Source organism: Podarcis erhardii (assembly GCF_964252035.2).
Source record: "Podarcis erhardii genome assembly, chromosome: 9".
Classification (NCBI taxonomy): domain Eukaryota; kingdom Metazoa; phylum Chordata; class Lepidosauria; order Squamata; family Lacertidae; genus Podarcis; species Podarcis erhardii.
This window is the reverse complement of record NC_138512.1, coordinates 49,798,225-49,821,078: the sequence shown is the minus strand read 5'-3', so window position 1 is coordinate 49,821,078 and position 22,854 is coordinate 49,798,225.

Genomic DNA, 22,854 nt, shown 5'->3' with positions numbered 1-22,854 from the left:
TTGTAGGAAACTTTGTTGAAAAATATGCACAACAGAAGTTTTATTATCCATGCTCCTCTGTGTGCATGTTAGTCTTCTATCACAAAAGTTGTAAGGTTCTAACATATTTCCAGCCATTTTCTTTCTGGGCCATTATCCAACAACCCCTTCAATAAATGGTTAAAGGGCTTCAGGAACTGACCCATGGCTTTAAATCTTCTCTTCCTTTGATTCTGTTAATCCAGCAATCTTTTTCTTTGGGGAAAACAACATTTGTACTGCATTTTAACAGTGTTGAATGCCATTCAAGACAGGGAGCTGCAGACAATCACTTTCCCCCCCACATTGAAGAAGTCTAGCTTTGTTTGTCTTGCGGTTCTGAAGAATTCGCTTAGAAACTGGCTAACCATTTGGGAAGGGCTACTCAATGGAAACACTCAACATCTCGACACATGTTTGCTTTCAAATTTGTCTCTCTTAGGACTAACACAACTGCAAATGATAGAAAAGGAATAGCTTAATTATAACCTAGCCAAAATAAATAAATAATTGCATCCCCCCTCCTTAAACACTATCATTATATTTACTTTCTTCCTTATTCTTTTTTATTTTAAGCCATTTGCAGATGTTCATGGGGGTAGAATGAACAACAGAAGGAGCAACAACAATGTGGTTCCATGTTCTGCCTCTAACCTATAGACAGCTACAAAATTATCTATAGAGAGTAGGGATAAGGAATAAATTCACAGCTTTACCTATAGACAGCTACATTCGGAACCAAACTGCGTACCAAAACACAACCACGCTTTGAAATTCACAGGGTAAAATGTGCATATATTAGTGAAAACAACAGAACAATGCATTTTAGGATTTGGCAAACTTCCTGTTTCCCCATACCCAGTTCATAATCTGAGGTCTTTCCAAGAGAGACTATGAAAGTTATGTGTGAGTGAGTCATAGAACTGTAGCATTGGAAGGATCCACCTGGGTCATCTAGTTCAACCCCCTGCAATGCAGGAATCATTTGTCCAACGTGGGGCTCAAACCCATGACCCAGTATACAGTCTCATGCTGTACCAACTGAGCTATCCATGAGCTATCCATGGTTGTTTCAGTTATGGTACCCCTTTATGGAATGTTCTCCCTAAGCAGACTTACTTGGTGCCCAATTGAAATACATTTTGATGCCAGGCAAAACCCAGTTTCTTTATCCAGCTTTCCAAAACATGACACTACTACCCCACTGTTTTCAACAGCTGCTTTTATTATGTACCTGCCCTGCTGTTTCAGTACTGACCTTGTACTTTTCCACTGTTTTGCTATTTTGAACTCCTGCCTTGGATGTTTTTTTTTAAAAAAAGAAAGAATAAATGTATTTGGAATAAATGATAATGAAATCAATACTGTACATATTGTCTCTACAGCAAAGCTCCACATCTGTTGGACCCATGCTCCCTTCCTCCTGTTCTTATTGAGGCAGGGCTGCAAAGATGCCCTTTCATCAATTCCTTCCTATACCTTCATCATCACTTTTTAAGCCCCCTTCTGCCTTGTCAAAAGGAAAGTCTGTCTCATTCATTTCCTTTTGCAGGAGCATATTATAACCAAAATAGCCACTAAAAATAAACAAGTGGGCCTTAACTCCCTAGCATAACAATCACCAATTAAAGTTTGCCCTCACCAATTAAATTGCCACCAACTAATTACTCAACTAAAGCTTTCACTGATTCGTCTACAGATTAATCTGATTAGAAGTTGCAGTCTTCCTAATACACATATTGCCTGCTAGGGTTCAATGAAATGAAAATAAGACCTGTTCATTTCCTATTTTCTCTCTTTCATCAAGTAACAAAAGTATATTTAGGATCATCCATCGAATGCCCTTTTGTTTATGGTTCAGTTCTGCTTGTATAAAATTTTAGGAGAGATCTAATTGATGTAATGAATATCATTTCCAGCTGCAGCAGGCCACATTTCTATGACTTTGCATTTTCTGTGTCATGAAGCATATCTAGCTGAAAAAATAATGGGTTGTTTCAAGGAATGATTAGTTAGTAAGGGTAAAGAGACAGAAGTTAAAGACCATCAGATCCAGCAAAAACACAAGGGAAATTTAGGGTGGGTGTGTTTGTGTTAAAGTGGTTCACTGCTGGAAAGGGGCCGTTCATTTTGCAATAGGAACAGCTCTCAGTTTGTGAGACTTTGTGACTTTGTGTTTCACATGCATATGAATGGAAGAGAGTGCCAGTGTGTCGGTGGTGATTAGAGTTAGACTAGGACCATAGAGGGCAGGGCTAAAATCACCACCTCCCTGCCTAACCTACCTCACAGGACTGTTGTGAAGATAAAATGGGAAGTGGAGAGAGCCATGTAGACCTTCTGGGAGAAAAGGGGAGTGAATGTATATAATAATAAATAAATTATAATGGCACTCCCAGATTGTGAAAAAACAAAGTACATGAAAACATGCTGCTTGCATATTCATTATTTGGAAAAATGCATAGATAAATCAATTTATCTATGCAAACACCCCTTTGCCATTCTGTGCAGATTAGAATTTCTAACGCTTGATTTACAAGTGTGCAAGTCGAGCACAGATGAAGGCTGATTCAACACAGCAGGTAGTTTAGGATCTGATGCTGCTTGTGTAAGGAAGTTTTCCCAACCTATGTGATGTCATCTTCACGCCAAGCCATATTATTTTACTATTAAATCCAGATTTGCGCTTTCCATTGACAATCCAGTCAAAGAATATGGTGGAGCAGTAAATCGGGATTAAATGTGTGTGGAATATGGGATGGATTTTTCACAAGGTTGTCGTATGAGAGCTGTGATAAATTTGCATGCATAAAGAGCACTAAACCCACAGTAAACTGCTCTGAGGAAGCCCCTGGAGGAATGCTGTTTACTCACTCTTACCAGGCTGGCTGGTCTACATTCTCACCTCAAAACTTTAGAGGGAGGCACACTGCATCCCTCTAAACTCCTAGCAATCTTTTACCCGCCCCCCCCCCGCCTTTCTGTCTATTCCAGTACTACAGCCCCCCCCCCCCGCATAAACAGTTAATCCAAGAAACTTTTCTCAGTAAAAATGTTCAAGGCAAACACCGAGTTGTTTCCTATTTGCTCTCAATCAGAAAACATCAACCATCCATCTCATGCATCAGCCAGCAATCTCCTCATTATATTGTTATGGCTCCATAGCAATAACAATATAATAATAAACCACTAGTAGCCAACATGGTAGCTTTTGATGTTGCTGTAGCCCCCATCATCCCTGATCATCAGCCATAGTGGCCGGGGCTGATAGGAGGTCTAGTCCAACAATACCTGGAGGGCCACAGGTTCTCCCTCCCTACCAATTATTTAATAAAAATAATACAATAAAACAAATAACAAATTCTAAAGAAAACAAAATCTCTTTTCCCAGCACTGGTGACAACTGATGGTTGGCCTCTGAAGATGATCTCAGGCTCTAAAGATATATGGATACGCTCATGTGAAGAAAACTGAATGTACAGGCGCCCTAGTGCAAAACCCTAAACATCTTTAAAAGAAAGCATTGGTACTTTGAACTGGGCTCAGACATGCCTGAACAGAAACTCTGGAGCACCTGATGCTCTGCTAACTGAAATATGCCACTCTGTCCAATTTCCTGTAACCTGTTGCTTCAAATTACAGACAAATACCTGTCCTGCTCTAACTCTTAAGGTCGTGAGCCTGACATCTGATTGGTCAATTTATAAATCATGATATCAATCTTGTTTTGCATGTTGATTTCTGATTATATCCATAGATTATAGTCTTGACTTTCAACATTGCTTTTCTCTGTGACTCTAATAGGGCTGTAAGTGGGTGGTAGAACAGCTGCTTTGCAGTAGTTCCCAGGTTCAAACCTTGGCATCTCCAGGTAGGGCTGGGAGCAAACTCTGTCTGACATCCTGGAGAGCCCCTGCCAGTCAATATCAACCATACTGAGCAATAGTCTGACTCCGTGTAAGACAGAGTCCCATGTTCCTTCTTTTCTAGTGTTGGTTCTAACATGGATTCCTGGGGATGAGCACTTTGCCACCCCTGCGGAGGTTTCTCTACCCATTGATCTGTTGTGGATTTCATGGGGATAAATGCCACCTTCCATCTTCAACCACTGACATATTTCAGCGTGTTGTTTCCATTTCCATCCTCATGGCAACCCAGAAACAGTAATAAAAATGAGGCAATTTAAAGGAACGCCATGCCTAATTGCTCTGCATCTCTTGATGTAATGGCCTTGCCTAAAGAAGTGGGTGGAGAAGGAGAAGAAGGATGAGAGCAGGACACCGGTTTTCATTGCTGTTTTATGCGGCTGGGAAGTATTTGCCTGGAAGGTTTATATGCATCTGCAACTATAGGTACATCACTTCCTTCTATTCCCCCCAAGACTCAAATATGTCTGCCTCAAAATAGCTTTAATCAAGTCCTTGGCTCCAATTAAAGCTAACATGCAAAGGACTATTTTATTCCTTTCACAGTAAGTGTTACGTCTGCACAGAAAAAAACCAGGATTAACAGCTGCTGTTATTTCTTAACTGTGGAAATGCTACATAAATCCTCCGAGTTTGTAAAGTTCCTGTGAAGACCTCCAAATTTAAGGAATAAAGATCTGGATTTGACGTCTTGTGTTTAAGCCCAGTCATTCTTTATTATAATGAGAATAGCAGTATTCTCATACCTTCCTGTGACTTATCCTAATTTTATTGGTGGTCTGGTTTACTGTCTATGCAGTAGGGTCACATCTGGTCAAATGTGTAGTTGGTCGGGCCAGGCCTTCTGCTCCCAAGTATGTATTGAAAAATTCAGTTACTTTTTGTCTAATCAATAGATGCTGGAAAGAAATGTAAAATTAAACAGCATATATTCATATCCTTGTAGCTGGTTCTTTGTCTTGGGTTTTCGGGCTACATCATGACACATAAAACCATGATATCTTGAAAGGAAAAAACTATTTCCATTTAGTATCCCTCATCAACTACTGTCAGAGTTAAACAGTTCACAATCAGCTGTGTTTAGTTTATTGTACAGACTGTATTAATGGATTCAATAGACATGGAGAATTAAAAAAAAATGTTTATCTTCAAATCATGGTTAAAAATATATTAAAATATGCATTTATAGTCTATTGTTTCACAAGAATTTTCCTTGATTTTGTTTGTACCAAATGTTGCTGAAGGGTGGCTCCTAATGTTTATCGCAAAATGTCACACGTATTAACATTCTTATGTGAATATTGTAGATCTCAGATACATTTCTGACATACACAAGTGAATCCTAGCAATCGCTTTTATGTGACTATTGATGTTCAATTGTATTACCCAGGTGCCAGTGTGGATTCGTAGTTTAGCATCTCAACTTAGCCATGAAGGAAGTGGGTTTGGTGAATGGTTCAGGCATTATATATAGTAGATTGCTACAGGTTCACTTTCTCAGAAACCATCCAGTAATATCTCTAGTGATTCCAAAACACTTGGGGGGGGGGGAATCTGATGAAAGGGAAACACATAACAGTAGATAGCGGTGGAAAAGCAGTGGGCCTCAAGGCTGAAGTTTTGGCTATACTTGTTTAAAGCCAGCGGCTAAGGTTATATAATATGCCTGAAGCATTATGTTTTCTCTATTAAGTTATGTGTTTTAAAAGAATCCAAAAAACATGAAATGTCATTGACTGCCATTTGCAGGCCTAATATTAATGCTGCCTTATAACTCCTTCCAAAATCTTGCATCCAAGATAATCAGGTTTTATTAACAATGAAAGCTGATTTCATGATCAAAGATAATTTAGTCACTGAGAGTAGCTTTTGGTGCAACGGTTCAAAAGTAAAAATATTGTCCCTGCTTAGAAAAAAACTACAGTACTGAGACCAGTAGGGGGTTAATTTAAAATCTGCCTTTTTGGTATGAGCTCATTTCTATATAGCCATTAGCTATTAGAAAATATATTGCATAATAAAGTAATCATACCTAGTTTTTATTAAAAGGCACCCATTCCATAGACTCCAGCCACTACAATTTACCAGGGGCAGGCCCTATATTATTACACTTGCTCATTGTAAATATCCATTCCTCTTTTATCCCTATACTGTATTGCCTTATTAGAACTTGCTTAGCAAAATGTACTGGAGTTGTTACGTATTTTAGGATTTAGCCCAAGGCTGCTCACTGTGTGAGGAGACTTTGCAATGGGTCTGCCCTAATACGAAGAAACAGCAGAAGTCAGAAATACTTCAATAGCTGCATTTATTTGCAAACAACAGATCAACAACTCAGCATAGGCGCAAAGTCTTGTTACATATGGTAGTGAAGACTAAAGTTCCAACTAGTTCCCACAGAACTATGGAGGGAAGCTGTTGCGTTTGCCTCCTAGGTGGGTCATAAGGAAAGGGTTAAATGAGTGTGATGTGATTGGCCAGTGGGAATGCAAGGGAGGAGTAAAAGTTAAAGTGGGAGGTTTTGAAAGTGAGTTGAGGTTTGGGAGTTGAAGAAGGAAGAGGGAGGATTACATGTGGGTTGGTAGAGTTGTACTGTGAGAGAGTGAGAGGACTTGTTAGGTGGAGTCAGGTAGATAGTTGGGGATAATCAGTTTGAAGTTGTTAGGAACTAAGATTAAGAAACTGTCAAAAAAACCTAACTGTAACCATAAGCTTGTTCCTGCATTTAAAAATAAACTTAATTATTTGTTAATGTTAACAACCATGAGATACGGGGTGGTGGCAGCGGAAAAAGCAATCGCAGTGGTGGCACAGGGTCAATAGACCGTCAAACATCCGGGGGCCCTGTGTGATCGCCACAGAAGCACACCCAGGGAGGAGAGAATCTATCACAGACCAAGCATGTCTCCTAAAGAGACAGTCCACAGTCACTACAAAGGCTAGGCTTAGCCCTCTATCCTGCAATTAGCTGTTACATCTCTGAGGAAGCAATACATTAGGACATGCCCAGTTGCTCTCTTCCTTTCCAGCCCACACTCAGCCATTCACTTGCTCTCTTGCCAGACAGCCAAGCCCCCAAAAGTCAATTTCAGTTCAAAGAACTTCTTTCCAAAAATGAAAAAAAGGGAAATGCGGGGGGGGGGGATACATTAAAATAGATAAATCCATTTAGTATCAAATATATATGAACTATTGATGGAATATTATAAAATAGAACAAATGAAAAAGAAAACCCATCAGGATCACTTAGGCACAAGACTTAGGTCATCCTATAAAGTTTATAATTATAAACCCTGGTGTCTGGGAAAACATCTGGAAATACAGTATTAATTTCTCATATTGAATTAATTTAACAAAGGGTTGTTATAAAATTATGATGGTACATAACTCCTTAAAGATTACATAGAACTACAGACAGCTATAATAGTCAGTGCTGGAAATGCAAAAGAGAAACAGGAACCTGACTCCATTTATGGTTGGATTGGCCCCATGCTAAGATTTTTGTGTGTGTCAAATATTAACAAGACTTTCAAAGGAGTTACTGGAACAGAAATACCTCTTGACCTTCTAATACTTTACTGACATATAAAAGCAATAAATAACAGTCATTGAAAATTGTTGTGCTTTGTGATAACTACAACTAGAATACGCCAAAGTTCTGAGGGATCAGGAGACTCCTACAATTGCAGAAAGAGAATCCAGGGCAGGAAGAATCATAATCTTTTAAACGGCAAGACACACCTTCAATTAGGGTTGCCATATTTGGAAGATCAAAAAAGAGGACAGGTGGGGTGCGGGCGGGCAATCAGTGGCGGTAGTAGGCAGTGGTGAAGGAAGGGGGTGCGGTGGAGGCAGCCTGGGACGCTCACTGTGGGTGGCCCTCCTGGGATACTCACCACTTGCCATGGGCAGCACCCCCCGGGATGCTCGCTGTAGGCGGTCAGCCCCACCCCCAGGTGTACAGCATGTGCCAGAGCAGCTAGCTCCGTCTTTGGCGGCAGGGCAAGCAGGCAATCAACAGTGGCTGGGGATTGGTAGCCAGGGGCAGGTGGTGAGCAGGCCAGTGGCGATCTTGGAGAGGGGGGTTGGGTTAGGCTTTGCCCCTGGGGGCCACCATTTTGCACCCGGACTACTTCTCCACTCTCTCAGCCTTGGCCTTGCCTGCCTCCCTGGGAGCCTCCTGCTCCTCTTCCGGCGAGTGGCTCCATGGCAGCGGTGGGGCCTGCAGGGGCTCCAGCCAGGCCTGGACCCGGAGGCCACTAAGGGGAGGAGTAGGAGGAGGGAGGCCTGGCGCGGCTCTTAACTGAGCAAGGGGGAGAGGTGGGACCCGCTCAGCCGGCCAGCCAGCCAGCAGCCCACCTGCCTGGCTGACAGACAGACTGCTCACCCGCTTCCTCAGCATGCACAAAAGAAAGAAAACCTGGATATTCTTCAAAATTTTAAAAATCTGCCCCAATGGTGATTTCACCTTTAGAATCTCAGGGAAATCCAGACGTATGGCAACCCTACCTTCAGTGTGTAGCTTTTTGTCATATGCCAAAGATATAACTCTTCACTGTATCCTTTCACGTATGTTTTTCAGACCCACTCTATTCTTCTGCTTGTAAATTATATATTATTATTATTACTATTATTATTATTATTATTATTATTATTATTATTATTATTATTTCTACCCCACCCATCTGCCTGGGTTTCCCCAGCCACTCTGGGCGGCTTTCAACAGAACATTAAAAACAGAATAAAACTTCAAACATTAAAAACTTCCCTAAATAAATAAATAAAATATTGCTGGGGGAAAACCCTGTTATCTTATAATTAAGGGTGCATAAGACATATGATTAATAATAAAAATCATCATCATCATCTGTTCTGGAACTACCTATGCCCAGGGAAGTTGAGATTATGAAATGCTGACATGCAATTTTTGCTAAATATCTCAGTATCATTTCAACTTTTTTTTTAATTGGTTATAGTTTACACAAAATAAAAAAATTCCTTCCAGTAGCACCTTAAAGACCAACTGAGTTAGTTCTAGGTATGAGCTTTCGTGTGCATGCACACTTCTTCGAAAGCTCATACCTAGAACTAACTCAGTTGGTCTTTAAGGTGCTACTGGAAGGAATTTTTTTATTATAGTTTACACAGAAGAAGAAGAAGCCAACCTAGAAGACTAGTAGTGGGATGTACTTGCTGATTTCCATTTCTAAGTATGATAGAGATACTGTGTGAATACTATGATCCAATATTCACTTGCATGAGAGTAAGCCCCTTTGAACTCGGGGAAGCTTATTAAAAAACCTGAATAATAAACAGATGTTTCCTTGACCCTAACATACCATAAATCAAGTTTGAACATTGACACCAAATATGAATGGCTTTAATCACAAAATAATTCAATTATTAGTAACACTCTCAGGCTGCATAGTGAATCCTTAGATGGGAAATACTTAAAGAAATGCTTTGTGGTGAGGATACTTAGGGGCTGTCACTCTTCTCTATTTTTATCTGCAAAAGTTATTATTGGTACACGTGTTGTAATGTCTCAAATACCCACTGGGTCCTATAGTAAATTCGTATTTCACTTGTTGAAAAATTTAGATAGTAGTACTGTCTAGCTAGCAGTTATAGAAGAACAAAGATATTTTTTTTAAAAAAAAAACACAAATCAGTTCAAGCAGAAAGAAATGAACAGCTGTGAGTGAATGTAAATAAAATCTTGGTTTTCTAATGACTCCGTCCCTGGAATCCCACATAGACTCCTTCTCATGCTGAAATTAGGCTCGAAAGAAGCATTCTGTAGTAGCCCAGAGAATAGGTTGTGGTGTGTGTTTTGCCTACAGCACTTTCCCAGGTTTGCAAATGTGCCCGCAGGTCTGAAAAAGTGAGTGGTCTCTTCTTTATAAGCTACTTCTGAATAGATGGTTTGATAGATTCATATAGCTACTGCCCATGATTTTCCCTATCCAAATATAGATTCGCCAGCTATGATATGTTTCTCTATTCAAACTGGTTCTCATCAGTTCCCCATTTAAGGCACAGTCTAGCTACTGTAAAATTATTCTACAACCGTTACCAGCATCACCACTTTCAACCCTAGTTTCTATTTTCATTTGGCAGGAGCACATTGCCATGGGGGGGGGGGGGACTTAATGAAAACTCAAATTAGTAGATAAATCTGAAGCTTTGCAGTTATGCAGTTTCTTTAAAAAGAAAAGGTATGTCTGTATTGGGTTTTTATCAACCCCCAGCCTTGCGTTACACAGTACGTTTTACTGCTGAGTCTGAAGCCTTGGAATGTAATGATATCATCAACTAGGGACTCTGGAGAATTCTGTGGTCTGTCAATCTCTCCAGTTAAACATTTCTCTTCATGCTAGCATTTCTTTATAGCAATATCATTTTCTCCCTCATGCAGGGTATGACAGTTCCCAATTGTTCAGACACATAAATAAAACACCAGATTAGAACAATATAATCACCAGCCCCTTCCATTACACAGACATGGTCTAGGGAAAAAGAGGCCACCATGCTGGGATAAACAAAAGTACATAAATGTCTTTATCCCTTAGCCTGGCCTGCATTTTGGGGTGTAGATGTCTGTAGAAATGAAAATATGGACCAGATTCCTCCCCCACACCCAAATCCTCACTTTTTGTGGTGGTAGACCTCAAGGCAAACTGGATTCCACTTTGCATCAAAGAAGGCATACAGAAGTTCAAATTTAATGTCACACGGAAGCTGCAGTGTCAAGGTGTGTGTGTGTTAGGTTTGAACTGACAGGACAGAAGACTTACTATTTGCAAGTTTTCTTAGGAAATTATTAGGGCATCTGCAGCCTTTCAATATAGGGCGGAAGGGATTGAAGCGCATGATGGGAAATTTAGGGTTACGCAATTAAAGTCTATTTAAATACTTTGTTGTGCTACTGAAAGTGATGGGGAAATGCATTCAAAAACACGGGATGGAGGAAAAAAGATTAGTGAAAAGAGGCATAAACTGCCTGCAAGCAAATAAAGATGAATGATCAGTGTCATATAACATCACTGCAAACAAATCAGAATGGACTCTCAATGAAGACAATCTAACCTTTGTGTAAGCTTTATGCAAGCAAATCAGGTTGAATGATTTCCTTGCACAAAGCTTACACAGAGGTTAGATTGTCTTCATTGAGCATGGATTTTGATTTGTTTGGTCCATATTTTGCTTTCTACAGACATCTCCACCCTAGCTTGAGGTGTCGGTGTTTTAGCTAAGCAGGAATCACAACATTTATGTATTTTTCTTTATCCCCAATTTCTACTTTCATTTGGAAGAAGCACATTACCCCAAAAAGAAAGAAAAAACATGGGACAATTCAATGATCATTGGTAAATTTCTACTCCTGTTTCCATTTCTAATAGAATTCTACATTATCACTATTTGCCATTTATTTGTGTGCTGTTTTGCAGATCCATGATAGCTGTTTGCAAACCTGCTGCAAGATTCAGAACATTTAGGAAGACATAGTAAAGGGGTAGTCTCTACAATATATAAAATACTGCTCCAAGACACTACAAACCCCCTTACCATGATTAAAAACAAATGGGAGCATGACATAGGATACAAATTAAACCCTACCCAATAGTCTACACTAGGGGTAGTCAACCTTTTTACACCTGCCGCCTACTAATGCATCTTTCTTGATGGTAAAATTTCCTTAACACCCACCAGTGCTCGACAGAAGGAGGATTCAGCTTGTGCCGTAGAATCCCCTACCACCCACCTAGAATCCTGAAACAGCCACTTGTGGGCAGTAGGGACCAGGTTGACAACCCCTGGTCTAGACTGTGGTCTAAACCACCATTTAAATTCATCTCAGCCAAAAGAAGAGAACTCGCCCTAAAACTTATATATCTGTCAGGGAACTGCCATCAGAGCCAGAGGAACCCCTAGAACCATTACAATATTGATGGTACCTAACTCCATGGAAGCTGTCATTGACATACCCAGGAGCTTCATCTAAATGCTAGGGGGCGCTGCACATCCATAGGCACATAGCTCCACAAGTGATGGGAATGCCCATACTACAATCCTTCTGAGTATCAGTGCTGCAGGAAATTTCCAAAATAACAAAACAGGTGATAGAAGCAACTCCAGAACTAGCCCTCTTAAATCTCTTCCAGGACAACAACACACACACATATGGCAAAGATTTACCACAGATTTCAGTAATTTCCCAGCCCAATAACCTTCACCCCTAGATCTGCTCTGGAGGGTCCTCTCTAAAGCAGATTTGGGGGTGCAGACTACATGGAGCAGGGTGAACAAATGAAAATTACTTCCTTCCCTGTTTCACAGAAGTTCAGATGATAATCACCACTGGATACAACCCAATCTTTTCAGTCCGTATTCTCTCCTGACCCATGCAGGCACACTGGGAAGAAATAAGGTTTGCCTTCCTCCCACACCTTCACTTCCAAATCTCTTCCAACTCATAATTTTCCAATCTTTCAGCTCCAGCTGATTTCTCCATAACTAAGAACATAGCATATTGTTTCACTGAACACAATTTACCATTCCTTCAATGCTAATGCCAATGATACTTTAGATAATGAAACAGAGTTCAGCTTTACAGGAGCCTATGGCTCCTTTCAAGATGTTTTGCTGTTTCTCGATACCTGTGGTTAAAAATAAATCTTTGCCTGTAGAACAATACCAGCTACCAATCAAATCTTCATATGAAGGGTACTCTCTTTTTAAAAAACGTTCATTAGAAACAGCAGTGCTGGGCCAGCTGGTGTTCAGTTCTTCAATAAATATTTCTTTTAAAGCCATATCATGTTACCTTCTGGGTTTGCTAATTATGACCTTTTGAGCTAATTACTCTGAGTAGTACATCTGGTGATCACATGATTTTAATTCCCCTTTATTCAAATAAAGCTAAAAGTATGCCGTGAATTGTACCAAGTTTGTTGTAACATAGAAAACAGGATGTTACCTGATTTCACATGAGGCAGCCATTACTTCCTTTTGTCCTAAGTAGACAAACATTCTTCTCCAACTTCCTACACTTTCTGTTGACTCTATAACATTGAACAATAGTTTAGGCCCTGGTTTTGTACTGTGGAATATAGACCTTCATTGAATTTGTAACATAGCATGGGTTGTCAGGTAGTTCATCCATTGGTCATGCTGACTTGGGCTGATGGAAATTTATACCCAACAAGTTCTGGGAAGCACGTCGGCTACCTTTGTTCTGTCCATCACCCTGTTTCACGACAGTGTCCAGGCAGATGCTGCTGGGAAGCCCATAAATAGGGTACGGAGACGATAGCCTTTCCCCATTGTTGTCATGATTGCTGATATTGCCTATGAACCATGGAAGCTCCACTTAGCCATCCATAACATTTAGGGATTTATAAACTATGCCATGATCCCTTGGCCATATAGTTTTGTTTTGTTTTGTTTTGTTTTGTTTTTAACCAAAAAGACCTAGATGCTTAATTTATGCCTCATAAGGACAACACACTTGGTTGTGTTGCTCTTTTATGTATTCTGTTAGAGATATCCAAAGTGTTTCCCTCCAACATCAGGAGTTCAACAACATCTAGCTCATTTATTCTGCCAGTACTAGATTGTTCAGTACAATTAAAATCCTGTAGAGATTGCATTACCTTTCTCAAAGAACAATTTTGCATTCTTAATTATTCTGCTGTTGTGTAACTGGTCACAAAGCTCACTTTTTCTCCCATTACTATTAATTTGAATATAACTTTAACTGGTTTTAGTTAAATAATTAAACAGCCACTTTGATGGCATCTGTTCTGAAGGCACTGACTTGCAATTTCTCAAAATTTAGAAGAAATTTAGTCTTGTCTTGTTACTTTGGTCTTTTGTTCCCCACCCCCTCCAAGTGGCCGAACAAAAGAAGCAGCAGTATTTTCATGACCTGCAGTAAAAGAATAAAGCTTATGAGCTGGCAATGACTTTCCCCCATAGGAATATCTGCCATTCGTTCTTAACCAGAAACATCTCTTTAGAAAGGAATGAAAGAATTAAGAGGTCATAGCCCATTGGGTTATGTATAGAAAAAGAGCCTTTAGACATCGGATTAAGTCATTTTCCAGTAACAATTTGCAGACCTGGGACAACTTCTCTTGTGTTTTTCCATTGTAAAAACATTGCTCTGTGTCAGTGTTTTGAATATATTATGAACCATTGTAAACAACAGTTGTAACAATAGCCCACTCTTAATGAACACATGGATTCCTTGGCTCTGAAGGTACAAACTGAGATCTGCCAACAACATTTTTCTTAAAGTGAAATTCAAAAATAAAATTGGAGGTTTTTATCTGAGCAAAATAACTGAGGAGCTTTGAGGGAATTTGGCAGTGAAATAACAAAATGGTCTGTCCCAAACATGCTTACAAGAGCATTCCAGAGATGAGGTGCCACAACACAGAAGGTCCTTTCTCTCATTACCACACAACAGGTGGTCAATACTGGCATGCTAAGAGGAGTCTCCAATAAAAGTTTTGAGTACAGGCAAGATGATAGAGCAAGAGATAGCCCTTCAGGTATTTGGGTGTCAATCTAAGGGTGCAATCCTAATCCTGGCTGCTGCTCAATGGGATTAACAAAGTGCTTATGCAGTCCTTATGTGGACCATGTTGCAGGTAGGGCAGGCAAATTTCTGTACCAGTTTGGAGCCAGGGCAGCAATCAGACCCAAATTGGGTCCAATATCATCATGTGACAGCAATGGGATTGGCTCAAATCTTCCTTCCCACCCCTGGAATGCCTGGCTTGGGGGCTTTCCATGATTGCCACCAGCAGAGAGCTTTCTAGTGGCACTTCTACTTGCCACACTGAGTGGGTGAAATGTGGAGCTCTCCACCAGTAGAATGATAGTGGTGTCATCTTGCAAGTAGAGGCTGGCAATGAGGTAAAGCGGGGTTGGATTGCACCCTAAATAAAATAAAGTTTTAATGCGGTTAACTAATTTTTTTCTAAGGAGTTCCTCACATCCATGTTCCCAAATTCCATCTAATAAAACATTCAAGGTGACTTGGGAGGTTATTGCTCAAGCACGACATTTGAGGAATTTTGAGAAAAGCTGTAAAAAGTGTTGCTAAGAGCAGCTGGGTTTCTCAAAGGAGGTTTGCATATCCCTGTTTAAAATTATATCATTTACTGGGCCAGCTTTGGTTGGTAAACTATACAAACATTCATATTTTATGCCTTCTCTCCTAATAAAGCAATAGACTGAATTGTTCTGACACTTTTTGACATCATTCTTTGGTCTCTCTGCACCAAACCCCTCACACATTTTCTGTGGATCAGAGTGCTGTTGCACTCAGACCTCCTTGTTGGCTTGTCACAGGAATCTGGTTCGGCCACTGTAAGAACAGGATGCTGGATGAGATGGGCATTTGAGAATTCATCCAGGATGCATTGTCATGCATTTTAAAATCTTAGTAGTTTTCACTATTGATCAAAATGCATGATACTATTCCTCCAAAGGCCGGTATGCTACGTAATATTAGCAATAGGTCAGTACATTTCAGAGTGTGCATCTTGTTTGCAATATAATATAAATGCAAGTGTTCGTATTATATTAGAAACAGATGCAATTTCATGTAATCCATACTGATCAGGCCTTTCAATTACTTTTTGCTTTAGCCTTCCCAGAATTACTTCTGACATTTTATTCACTGGCATAGTAATCACAGGTCATTTTAAGTGACCCATAACTAGCCCTTTGCCAAAGAGGCTTAGAATATATTTTCTTTCTTTCTTTCTTCGTCTGTGGAACTGGAAGTTTTGGAGTAAAGGTTATCCAGGAAAGGGTGAGTTAAAATTCCACAGAGCAAATTGCATGGACAGATTTCCATACAATCATATGCACAATAGAAGACAAAATAAAAAACGTGATTGAGAGCAATGAATAGCAGGCTCCCCAGCAGAATGTTGCCCTTTTTTTGAAACTTCTTGTTCCTTTATTTTTGAATTGGAAGTGGCAAACTTTTAGAGAGGGACCATAACACCCACTGCTGAGAGCCCAGTGCCAGTCCAGTACTTACTGCTGCCTGAAGCAGAGCCCAGATGGTATCCTCAAACCTGCAGCTGAGCAGATCAAATCCAACCACCTGCCTTTTGCTTCAGGCAAATTTACTGCACAAAGAGCTAAAACTGCTCTATACAAACAGGTGTAAACCACCGATCTGGGCCCACATTCTGTATCCAAGTCATTAAGCACATTTGGAAAAGGTGAGACACACAGGCTATTCACTGGAACATTATTGCCCTCTCATAAAAACCTACAATGCTTCGGTGACTTTAACAGAAGAAGCGACTGTGCATTGCTACCTGGAAAAAGTAACGGTTCCAAGTCTGTATCGGTTGCTTTTTCTCAAAAATTAGGACACAGTATTGTTCCTAATATTGGTTAACTTTCTATCGTCGTGGCATAGAACTTACTTAAAATTTTATGTTGGTTTATAGTTCAGGCCTGATCCTGAATCTGAGCAATTATGCCTGCTGAAGAGTTGCACGTCTACTTTAAAGGAATGTTAATGTCTATACACAGTGACTTCAAATTCACCTTGATGCAGCTAGGTTTAGGATCAAGTATTATAAGCAGGCACAATATGATAAGGAATGGTAAGGGGATATTGTTAAACTGTATTCAAGGGGAGAACTTTTAGGAAGCACATATTTGTCCATAGCTGCTCTCCTCCTGCCCAATCAATGCATGCCCCCTCTTTATGAATCTTTGACAGATAAACTTTTTTACCAACTTTTTTACAGTGCCTAGTATGATTCGCTAACATTACACAACATGTTGTAGCTCCATGATAAAGAGCATATGCTTTGCACACAAAAGCACCATGCATCTCTGGGTATTAGATATCTACCTATCATTTGCAATAAAAAATAAAAAATTATAAACCCCAAAATTCGAAAAATACTGTATCATGGTGGTGAACAACAAAACTGAAAAAAAAAAATACAGAATGCATCCTAAAACAACAGATGAGTTTACTGCATAAGCAAAGCTAGATCACCCTGCAGGAAAAACCCCTGGGTGAAAAACAGGGTTGGGAAAAATTCATTTCCTGTTTAAAATAGCCATTGGCAGCTGCATATGGCTGCTTGACCACTGTGCTACAGTCTTTTCCCTACCTGCTACACCAGTGGTGGCTTAATCTATGACTCTCCAGATGTTGACAACATGGACATACTGGCCAAACCAATCCAGTGAGGCTGCCTGTGGCCAACCCAGCCCCACTACCAGTGGCAGATCTTGGGGTCTCAAATTTCAACAGTGCCCAGTGTAATGCCAGAATTTGGTGCACACCCCTAGCTCTTGTCTTCTAATCTACATAATAGTTATGGTGCCCCTGAAACCCCATGCACAGTGTGACCAAACTGGTTGCACTTCCCCATATCTGCCTCTGCCACTACCCTGCTCTGCCCCAGCTCTGCCCAGGTAGGCTGCATCAACGCCAGAGATGGGAGGGTAGCTCCACAGCCCTGCCCCACCACACTGGCCGCTACTGTTTGGATACTACAGCTCCCATCATCTCTGACCATTGGCCATACTGGCTGAGGGCAGCCCTGAGGGCACAAGTGAGCCACCCTTGTTCAGAACTATCTGATAGTATAGAAAATAGGCTAACTTGGCAGATGAATCACAGAAGCTAGATACTTTCTGAAGTACAGCTTTTCATCAAATGCACCAAGAGATAGCATTGCAATGGCAAACTCTCACCTGTTCCAAGCCTACTCCAGCTGAGGAATCACAACCTCCTCCCAGAGCTAGTGAGCCCCACCTGGCCAGCTAGGGAGCTGGGCTGCGGGCCCCTTCAGCCTCCTGTAGCGCCCCTCCTGCTGTTTTCTATGCCTCAGAACCCGCTGTAGACAGGGGCCCCTCTGGCTCTTGTGGTGGGTCCTGCAGTTCTGGTTCCTGTGCACTGACCCCCATCCCCTTGCCATCCTCCATCACCCTTTGAATACTCCCTTCTCCATTTCCTGCTTGCCACAATATTTCCAAGACCCAGATACACCCCTCACCAGGATCATCATCTTCTTCTTCCTCTTCCTCCTCCCTGTCATCCTGCCAGTTCACTACACAGACTTTCTCCTCCACACTATGTGGCTTTCAGTGTGAGCTTGTAATGTACTGTACGCACATAGGCACATTGCATAAGCACACTGCAGATGTGGGGGGGGGAATTGGGCAAAGTGAGTCATAGCTATCATAGCTGGGGCTTGACATTTGCAGGAATAAGTGGATAGTACCACAACCTAATGGCAAGCAACATGTGACTAATAATGAATAATAATAATAATAATAATAATAATAATAATAATAATACATTACTGCTTCTAACAATAAGCCTCACCAGCAGTGTAGGTAGGCACAGTCAAAATTTCTGCACATTTGAGTGCTGAACCCATATTTGTCTTGGGCATCTGGCAATGTCATTTATTATGTTCACATGGCCTTGCATGCAGTTAAGCATGCACTGTGTATTATTTTATGATGTTTGAATTGGAATCACACTTTCTGGGTTCAAGTATTCATGCTTTTGCAGATTCTTATGTAAAGCCGAAGAGGGCCTGTTTCCAATTTCATTACCGTTTATCGCTAATCCAAAATGACTGCAGCGTTACCTACAGTCAGGAAGCTGGATAGGGGCTTGTGTGTTTTGGAGATGTCAGGCTCTTCCCAGGAAGTACTATGAAACTAGTGATTTGGTTACATGAAGGGAAGGCATAAGTCAATTCGTGGACATGACAGCTGCCTAATCTGCATTTACTTTGCAAACATTTAAGGGGTATCATAGATACTAGTTGCGTAACGATTCCTCGTCCATTTAAGGTCAGCTCTTCCATTCACATCTTTATAAAATGTTGCTCAAATTTCAACAAAGCTAAGAACATATGATTTCTCTCTCTCTTTCCCCATCCCTGTTACATTTTGCTATGACTGAGTGGGATTAGACTTCAAAATATTATATGAGCCAGTTATTGTCATGCAAACAAATTAGAATGACTCCGGAGCTCTTGGTGTAAGACTCCTAGAATGTGAAGCAACAGATCTTCTGTGACTGAGGGATCTACTTTGATAATGGCATAGAAGTATGGGGTGTTAGGGGAGGGGTAGGATCTCTGATGGGGAACACCTGGCAAATGGCCATCTAATCTCTGTTTAAAAAAATCCAGTGAAGGCAAGTCCACCACCTTCTGAAGAAGAGAAGAAGAAGAAGAGTTTGGATTTGATATCCCACCTTTCACTCCCTTTAAGGAGTCTCAAAGCGGCTAACATTCTCCTTTCCCTTCCTCCCCCACAACAAACACTCTGTGAGGTGAGTGGGGCTGAGAGACTTCAAAGAAGTGTGACTGGCCCAAGGTCACCCAGCAGCTGCATGTGGAGGAGTGGAGACACGAACCCGGTTCCCCAGATTACGAGACTACCGCTCTTAACCACTACACCACACCGGCTCTCTGAAGGAGTCCATTCCACTGTCAAACAGCTATTACCAACAGAAAGCTTATGCTTTCTATCAGAATCTCCTCTTGCTATGAATGTTTTTTTCTTCTTATTTATCTACAACAAGGTGTTTTTTTACAAAGCATTTGGACAGAACACATTATGAGCTGCAGTTTATTGCTGAGATTTGTTAGGACCTCCCAGACCTATAATTCTCAGAAGGATTATTGTTAAATAACTTTAGTTCAGTGAGGGGAATAGAGGTGTCCTAACAACTCTCAGCTTCTAGTGTTTATTTTTTAGGGGGCATGACTGTTAAAAGTGGTATCATAGTGCTCTAAATGTATGAATGTGGCCTGTGTGTTGCTGATATTACGGTAATTGCTTTTATAGTTTTAATAATGTTTTTGATATGCTGTACTTTATTGATTACATCTGTATACTCACCCACCTCTGGGTTGAAGAGTGGTTTAAAAATAATTAGTGAAATATAACATTAGTTATATTCAGAATAGACTCATTTAAATCAATAGGCTTAAGTAAGTCCATTAATTTCAATAGGCCTACTCGCAGTCCCTAACCTAAAATTGTATTATGAAGCCGCCTGCCTATGTTGGGTTAAGGATTGGATAACATTGGAAGATTCTGACCTATTGGACTTGGAAGGGGCAGACAATAGGTTTGGCTGGCATGCCTACCTATGGTCAAACAAGGAGAAAGCCCACAAGGGGTTCTCAAATCATATTATCAGGGGTCCACTATATGAAGCCTGGGAAAAAAACAAAAAGTTGCTGGAATGGAGAACACCTTGGTGGTTGTCCCCAACAAACATCCTAATAATTAAAAAAATTAACATGGAAGAGCTAAAACTAACATATGAAGATTTATTGGTAAGATCGGAAGACAGTTGGAAACTAAGACCATATGAGGAGCTGAAGGGGAAGTTGACAAGCTGGCTACAGTATCATCAAATCAACGCAATATGGACAGAAGACAAAAAAATTGGAATGAATGATAAGAAATCGAAATTTCAGACAGAAATAATAGAAAGTAAATCTAAGTTACTATCCAAAATGTATAATATATTATTAGATTGGGATACAAAAGACGAAGAAATTAAGGAAGTTATGGTGAAGTGGGCGATAGACCTGGGGCACAACATAGAATATGAGAAATGGTCAAAGCTGTGGAATGAGGGAATAAAATTTACGGCGAGTGTTGCAATCAGAGAAAACTTAGAGAAGATGATATACAGATGGTATATAACACCAGAGAAACTAAATAGGATGTACAAGACTGGTAATAAGGCCTGCTGGAAATGCAAAATAAAAGAAGGTAATTTTATACACATGTGGTGGACATGTGGGGAAATAAAAAAATTTTGGGACATGATATATAATGAGTTAAAAAAAATATTTAGATACACGTTCCCTAAAAAACCAGAGGCCTTTTTATTAGGTATGATTGGGGAGGAAATTAGGAAAGAAGATAAAACTTTATTCCAATATTCTACAGCAGCGGCCAGAATGTTAATCGCTCAAAATTGGAAAACTACGCATATACCAACCGTAAGGGAGTGGCAAACAAAACTATATGATTTCGTCGAATTGGCAAAAATGACGCAGAGAATTAGAGAACAAAAGAATACAAAGTTGAATAACGATTGGTTTAAATTCATGGCATATATAGAAACTAACTTTAAAAACCTACCAACTATAGCAGGTCTAATATAAAACTTCCGATGTGCAAACTAATAATCAATATCAGCGGTAAAAGTGACATTTTAAAAAAATTAGAAATCCGAAATCAATAGGGAAGGAAGTCAGATAGTGTGTGATTTGTATTGGTCTAATGTTTATTTTTTATTTTATTTTTATTTTTTTCTTCTTTTTTTCTTTTTGTATTTTTTCCTTTTTTGACCTGTCCCCCCCTTTTTTTTTTTCCTTTTTGTGATGGTGCCCTTATATCTTTTATTTAATGTTTTGTGTTTTACTTTTTTGTGAGAACGTGAAGAATGAAACCTAATAAAGAGAATTAAAAAAAAAATAATAATAATAATTTCAATAGGCCTACTCTGAGTATTTCTAATGTTGGATGATGATATAAGAAGAAAAATAATAACAATGTATATATCCTGAACGCAAGTCAGCTTTGAAACATTTTATAATATTATGCATCAAGAGATATTTTAAATGTATACAATATTTTTAAGCAAGTGTCTAAAAACACAGAAATCCATATAGGATTTCCATATGGGAATGAATTGCCCCCTTTGTACCCATTTTATTGTTCGCTGCAGATAGTTAAATGACACAGATTGCATTCATTTTATTTTTCTCCTAAAAACTTAGAGGCATTTTTACAGATCCCAAGCATACAGTTCACCCAATAACTGAACCCTGTCACAGATGTACTGTAACCACAGCAGAAATGTTTCTCCAGAGTATTTCTGACTACTCCATGTTTTAACACAAGGTCTATGAAAGCTAAAGAAAAATTATCCCCAGCTTTTCATGACCTTGATCTTCAGGAATCAATGTCTCTTTATACTTCATTCTGACATCTTTCAGAAGGCTTAGCACAATGATATCACACATTTTAGCTTACTCAAAAAACCTCAAAGGCTAAAATCATATGCACACTTACGTTGTTTCAAAACTGTCACTATTTTGTGGATGGGGTTCAGTCAGTAAGTTGAACAATTAAAGTGGATTTGCTGCTTTTGTACAACAAACTAGGTAACTTCCTCTCTTATTCTGGGCCTTCTGAACACATTTCAAAGGCAGACTCATATACAGTGCGTGTCAGGTGTTTCTTCGTGTATAGAAAATTGTGGCCAGATCATTTCTCCTGGAAGATGCATCAACTGAAGTTGATGAAAAGTACTATGAGGTTTGGGTGTCACTTGAGCCAATCAACAATGTGGAATCTTATTTTTAAGTGAAAACATTCCCATAAATGACAGAACTTCCATTTTTTGATAAACCACCATAATCCAACAGTACTTCTGTTTGTTCTACTCAGTTTCAGTTTATCACCAAAGATATTTTATTTCTTGAAGCCAGACTAAAACAGAATTAAAAAAACATATATCCAGGAATGCCAGGAAGTCAACCACCATCTTGTGTTTTTTATAGAGAGATTTCTCACTGAACATTACAAAAATCAGAAGAACCCAAGGGATGTTTTTTAAGAGCCTTGCTTTCATTCTCAGCTGTGACAGCACTAATGTCTACAAACAGAAATTGTGTCTGTAGTAGGTAAATAAGAGGCAAGACAAAAGTAAGTGGGCATGAATTAGGGCCACATATTATTCAGTTATGATGTCAGTGGAAGGTAAATGCTATGGAAGTAACCCAATTCAATTTGAGCAAGCCACCTTGCTCAGGATAAGGGAGTGACAAGATCATAAACGCTTACCTGAGCCCCA